The sequence below is a fragment of the Salmo trutta genome, chromosome 37 (genome assembly GCF_901001165.1).
Source record: "Salmo trutta chromosome 37, fSalTru1.1, whole genome shotgun sequence".
In the NCBI taxonomy this organism is placed as follows: Eukaryota; Metazoa; Chordata; class Actinopteri; order Salmoniformes; family Salmonidae; genus Salmo; species Salmo trutta.
The window spans coordinates 33,279,894-33,286,926 of record NC_042993.1 but is presented as its reverse complement, the minus strand read 5'-3'; the positions used below and the strand labels follow the sequence as shown (position 1 = coordinate 33,286,926).

The 7,033-nt window shown below is 41.7% G+C and overlaps 1 pseudogene; it reads right to left on the bottom strand.

The window, feature by feature from the left end:
* Window positions 1–354: 354 nt before the first annotated feature.
* LOC115177419 (alpha-N-acetylgalactosaminidase-like) lies at window positions 355–4,848 on the bottom strand (annotated as a pseudogene).
* Between the last annotated feature and the right edge of the window lie 2,185 nt (window positions 4,849–7,033).

Here is a 7,033-nt window from a genome sequence, read left to right as displayed (position 1 = left end):
GGCCTATTCTGGAGCACAACATCTCATTTCCTTGTGCAACCTAATCTACTGTGATATAGCCATGCTGGTGTTTCAAGGGTAAAGTGAACCCACTAATGGTTGTTGTGGACCTCTGTCTACACTGCCACTCAGTGGTGGAAAGGGGGAATGACTGCTATGGGCACACACTTCCTCTTGACACAGCTCCATACCTTGTACACTATTGCACGACTGAAAGTGCAAACATTGTCTTGTTGCATGTTTAGTTCATCATCTTCCTCTACGCCGTCTCAATTCTGCACCTCATTACACCCTCCTTTTTTTATACATAAATCTTTTAGAATAGAGGTCACACAACAAAATACAAATAAATTCTACATTTTCAAACATTACACATGGTTTAATCTCTCATGGGCAGACACACATAACATAAATTGTTGCAGACAGAGACCGTGATGGAGCTGCCGACCTGTTTCCACCACTGGTTCTAGTATGTTCTCTCTTCCGTCTACCCCAAGAACTTAATCGAGTAGCTGGCGCAAGATTTCAGTTCTGGGTTGCCGAGATTACATATGGGTAAAATACAACAGTGCAAAAAAAAAATCTATATTCTTCCTGATTCAAATATCATTGATTGGATCTGGATTGATGGAGTTCCTGCTTGCTTACTTCATGTCCACTCAGAGCAGACTAGGAGGCAGAACCCTCGGCTTGTGGAAGTGGAGCGAGGAGGACATCCTGTGTTTCTGTCGGATGTAGGGGTATCGACCATCATCCTGTGGATGCTCGTAGTGCATTCTGGGATAGACGTACCACATTACGACTCCTGAGGGGTCGATGGAGACGGTGAACTCTGTGGTGGCAGACAGTCCACTCAATGTTTTCCCAGTGAACACGTCATAAGCCTGAAAGATATAGAAGAGTACAAATGAAGAGGTACAACACTGTGTCACTTACAAAAACACAGCTCACAGCTCAAACTTCCACTTCTCTCAACAGGAATAAATACAGTCATCATGCGCTGGAAGAAATCGAGTCATCATGCACTACAATGTGGTTGGAGAGAACTAGGAAAGGAACCAGGAAAGAGGAGCACACCTTGTAGCTGCCTGCTGTGTAGTTTAACTTGGCCAGGGAGGTGTGGTAGTGATAGGGCATGTCTTGGCGACGGCTGAGGAACACCAGAGCACTAGCCGACTGGGAGAGCGGCCGCCAGTACACTTCAATATGACTCCTCTTCTGTAAAAAAAAGAGAGTGACATACAAACAAAGAAAAGGAGAGTAAACAGTGAATTTCGTGTAGAGACCGTGGTCTAGTGATAATGCTCCCAGCCAGTCACATACTCTACTCCCAATCAGAGACCAGGGTTCAGTCCCCTTCCTACTGTTCTCCCACTTGCCTGTCTCCTAACTGTCTGAATGAAGTGAATTTCATACTGCCAGAATGTATCTATGTGACTCATAAACAAATGTGTAATTTTGTCATTGAGGGTCACCTGTAGCAAGCGTCTTCCCTGGACACCCATAGGATCCTGGTTGATGGCGTCTCTGTTTTACAGGATGGCCCCGGCCTCACTACTTAGGGTTCGAAGGTTGTTAGACATAATGAGGGGAGCAGCCATGATCGCCCAAAGAGCCATCTGAGAGCGTGATTGGTCCATGTATACAGGCTTCAATAAATGTAAGACACAGACCAAAGTAAATGTGAAATAGGGTGAAAACTCTACCAATACAATTCTGAGGAGAGTACAGTACTAAACATGAACAGAGAGGAGAGCACAGAAAGAAGGACAGAGGGATTGGTGTAAGTAAGGGACAGATATTGGTCAGACATAGGACAGACAGCGGACAGACCATGTCAGGATCGTTCCAGCGTCCAGGCTGCAGTATCTCCTGGTTGTCAAAGAACCAGTCTGTAATTTCTTGTACACTGTCCCATGAGTCCTGAATGTCATCATAGTTACGCCACAGGTTACAGATCTCCCCCAGCAGAGTGTAATTCACCTGAAGAAAAAAGAGACATGGACCGTATGAGTGTTTGTGAGCAATAAAAATACATTTACATACACCTTGATTTGTTTCTAACAGGGTACTAACGTTGTAATGACATTAGATTTGATACTGTTGCCTGTCTTTACGTCTTTGGAAGACATGTTTTTTTCCCCCTGAAGGATCAGGATAATCATCAAACAACTCTAATCAAGAATGATCTGAGTGATGGATCAAACGTGACGGAGCAACAGCTTCCTCATCTAACTACAGCAGTGCTGTCCCGGAATACCTGTAACCATGCAAAAGTAGCTCATGCTAAAAAAAATGAATGGAATCAATGGAAATATGACAATGAATGGAGCATTATTCAAAGAGAAGGGTCATCCTTTTCCTCCAAGCCATAATTGTAAAACCAAAAATCTTTGCAACAAATAGCTATTCACTAACCCTTATTTTTTCCCCCATCTCCTTCAGTATTTTATTATTTTCATGACAGCACAGTAGGAAGCAAAAGAAGACAGGTATGTACAGTATAGGGAGACAGAGAGGAAGGGCACAGACAGTCAGCCAAGCCGGGGCTCAAACCCCCGTCACCAGGGCGGGAGGTGTGGTCCCTTATTTTATTGTGTCACTGGTAGCATAATGAAACACACACTGGGAAGGAGTCCACCCCGATAGGCTGGCCAACTACAGGAGTAGCCAATTGGACGGCCTGTTGCATTCAAAGCCTTGGACATGAGAGGGTAACCTGTATGACAGAAGAACATAGTACACGTCAAGAAAAATCCACACTATACCGCCTCTGAGTCTATTTCCCTCTACCCTCTCTTGCACCCATCCCACGCCAGTCTACCGAAAGGACCACCAATGCTGATACACTCTATATAGTAACTCCTAATGTACAGTTACTGTTCACCCTCAAGATTCACACACCCTTCTGTTGCTCCTCTTCATTGGAGTAACAGCCATCCAACTTCAGGAAGTCCACACCCCAACTAGCGAACATCTGGGCATCAGTCTCAATTTTGTCCAGCGTGGTGCCAGGGTACCCTCCACAGGTGTGTGTGCCCAGGTCCCCATAGATGCCCAGCTTCAAGCCGCGGTTATGGAGGTACCTCGCCAGCTTGGCAATGCCCCCAGGGAATCTGGGGTTAGAGAGATGGCAGTGAAGTCATGAATCTCATACCTAATACTGTCCTTTCATAATGCTGTAGTAGATTAAGACCTCAAACTCAAGTCAATGTCCTTCATTAGCCCATGCTAAGGTATTCATTACAAGCAGCACAGTTTTAGTACACCAGATTTACAGTCTTTAATTAAGGTTGAATGGGAAGAAGAGAAGGAAGAGGAATGACAAAAATGGAAAGGGTAAGGAAGAGGTAGAAGGCCAGGAAATAAGGAAGAAAATCAAAGATGGAGAGAGTTAGGAGGAGAAGGGTGAGAGAAAGGCCAACCTTTGTGGGTCAGGCTGCAGCCGTCCATCTTTATCCCGGAGCATGGAGGACCAACAGTCATCTATCATGACATGATCATATCCCATCTCTTTCCACCCATCCTCAGCCAGTCTGTCTGCCATGCCTCTGAAGAGATTCTCACTGTATGTAGAGATTCATATATTCATATTCATGCAATTATATTATTTGATGTAAAATGTTCAGCATCCTATTAATATCAGAGTCACTATGAGAAAAAAGGCCTATATACACCTCAATGGTCTCGTCCACAGCTTGGTCATGATCTGTCGAGTTATACTCTATTGGCCAGTTTATCGGAAACAGATTAAGCCTAGTCCTAGACAAAAATGTATGTTCAAAAGGGATTCTAGATTGAAAGTGTTTATTAGTCCAAAACTAATCTTAATCTGTATACAGGGAAGATGCCTGATATACGGTTGCAATTAGCTTAGGGACGAGGTTAGTAGCTCCACAATAGGAGTGACTTCAGAGTCACTCTTTAAAACTGCACATAAATATGTCTACCATTATGTACCTGATGCAGTTCTTGGGATCATTCTCACAATCGATATTACAGTGAAAACGCTCCCAAGACATCCATCCCATGGGTGGGGTCCTCATCAAACCATTGTCCAAAGCAGAGGTAGCTGAGGTTAATACCAGCAGGAAAATCAGCTTCCTCTCTGAGGAGAAATAGAGATATGCAAAGCAACTGTAATGTTTGTCCTATATTTAGGTCGCAGAAAAACTCTGCAAAACAAACAACAAATTGTTTTGCCCAGCAAAGAGAAACTGAAAGTACCACTTAGATTTGATGCATGGATCATATTTGTGATGACTACAATACTGATCTTGGTTAACTGGGAAAGTGAAAAAACTGTTTAGCCAGAAAGCAGGATACTTTGCCCTGTGTCTGCACATGGGTTGTGTATTACATACCATAATAACGTATTTCCGCATTGTTCCCAACAATCGAATTATGTAGCCTGCATGATTCTGGTCAGTCAAGAACCAGATCACCAACATTGAAGCAGTAAAATGAAATAAGTCCTTATTCAATAATGATGTATAACATATTATATTACAAAACTAAATTGGGGTACTATACCTGCTCAATGTTTCACTTTTGCAGTCAGTAAACCCATTTTATTAGTGCAAATTCCTCACTGTAGCTACTTCCTTTCTATTTTCTCTTGCTGGTCTCTATTTCCTGTACACAGAGCCTTGGTCATGTGACTTATCTCTGTCACATGGCAACCAGAGGGGAGGGATTGCTGCCTTCTAATTTAGCAGCACATAGCGATTGAACTACGAATGCTGCTTCACACATATTGTGTGGACAGCTTCTAACGTCTCGTATATCAAATGATCATTACTGAAATATGAGTGATTCTAATCACACCATATAATTCAATTCAAAGGGCATTATTGGCATGGGAAACATGTTTACATTGTGAAATACAGTAGATAAAACAAAAGTGAAATAAACAATTAAAAATGAACAGTAAACATTACACTCACAAAAGTTTCAGAAGAATATTGACATTTCAAATGTCATGTTATGGCTATGCACAGTGTTATAACGATGTGCAAAAAGTTATAGTACAAAAGGGAAAATAAATAAACATACTGTAAATATGGGTTGTATTTACAATGGTGTTTTTTCTTCACTGGTTGCCCTTTTCTTGTGACAACAGGTCACACATCTTGCTGCTGTGATGGCAAACTGTGGTATTTCACCCAATCAATTTGGGAGTTTATCAAAATTGGATTTGTTTTCAAATTCTTTGTTGGTCTGTGTATTCTGAGGGAAATATGTGTCTCAAATATGGTCATACATTTGGCAGGAGGTTAGGAAGTACAGCTAAGTTCCCACCTCATTTTGTGTGCACATAGCCTGTCTTCTCTTGAGAGCCTTGTCTGCCTACGGTGGCCTATCTCAATAGCAAGGCAATGCTCACTGAGTATGTACATAGTCAAAGCTTTCCTTAATTTTGGGTCAGTCACAGTGGGCAGATATTCTGCCACTGTGTACTCTCTATTTAGGGCCAAATAGTATTCCAGTTTGATCAGTTTTTTCGTAAATTCCTTACAATGTGTCTAATAATAATATTTTTGTTTTCTCATGATCTGGTTGGATCTAAATGTGTTGCTGTTGCAGTCCTGGGGCTCTGTGTGGTATGTTTGTGTTTGTGAACAGAGCCCCAGGACCAGCTTGCTTAGGGGACTCTTCTCTAGGTTAATCTCTCTGTAGGTCATGGCTTTGTTATGAAAGATTTGGGAATTGCTTCCTTTTATTGAACAGCTCTTTTCTGGATTTGGATAAATAGAGGGTATCAACATAATTCTGCTCTGCATGCATTATTTTGTGTTTTACGTTGCACAGGGAGAATGTTTTTGCAGAATTCTGCATGCAGAGTCTCAATTTGATGTTTGTCCCATTTTGTGAATTATTGGTTGGTGAGCGGACCCCAGACCTCACAACCATAAAGGACAATGGGTTCTGTAACTGATTCAAGTATTTTTTTGCCAGATTCTAATTTTTGCCAGATCCTAATGTCAAATTTCATGTTCCTTTTGATGGCATAGAAGGCCCATCTTGCCTTGTCTCTCAGATCGTTCACATTTTTTTGGAAGTTACCTGTGATGCTGATTTTTAGGCTGAGGTAATTATTTTTTTGTGTGCTCTGGGGCAACTGTGTCTAGGTGGAATTTGTATTTGTGGTCTTGGCAGTTGGACCTTTTTTGGACCCTCATTATTTTTGTCTTGCTGAGATTTACTGCCAGGGCCCAGGTCTGACAGAATCTGGGCAGAAGATCTAGGTGTTGCTCTAGGACTTTCCTTGGTTGGGAACAGAAGCACCAGATCATCAGCAACAGTAGACCCTCATGCCAAATTGAGTCAAACGCTTTATTGAAATCAACAAAGCATGAGAAGACTTAGCCTTTTTTTGGTTTGTTTGTTTGTCAATTAGAGTGTGCAGGGTGAATACACGGTCTGTCTTACGGTATTTGGTAAAAAGGCAATTGGACATTTGCTCAGTGCATTGTTTTCACTGAGGAAATGTAAGAGACTGCTGTTAATGATAATGCAGAGGATTTTCCCAAGGTTGCTGTTGACGCATATCCAACGGTAGTTGTTGGGGTCAAATTTGTCTCCACTTTTGTGGATTGCGGTGATCAGTCCTTGGTTCCAAGTATTGGGGAAGATGCCAGAGCTGAGGATGATGTTAAAGAGTTTAAGTTTAGCCAATTGGAATTTGTGGTCTGTATATTTTATCATTTCATATAAGATACCATCATCACCACAGGCCTTTTATGGGTGGGAGGGTTTGTATTTTGTCCTGTAGTTCATTCAGTGTAATTGGAGAATCCAGTGTGTTCTGGTAGTCTTTAATAGCTGATTCTAAGATTTGTAACTGATCATGTATATGTTTTTGCTGTTTGTTCTTTGTTATAGAGCTAAAAAGATTGGAGAAGTGGTTTATCCATACATCTCCGTTTAGGATAGATAACTCTTTGTGTTGTTCTTTGTTTAGTGTTTTCCAATTTTCCCAGAAGTGGGTAGATTCTATAGATTATTAAATTACATTCATCAGATTTCTGAC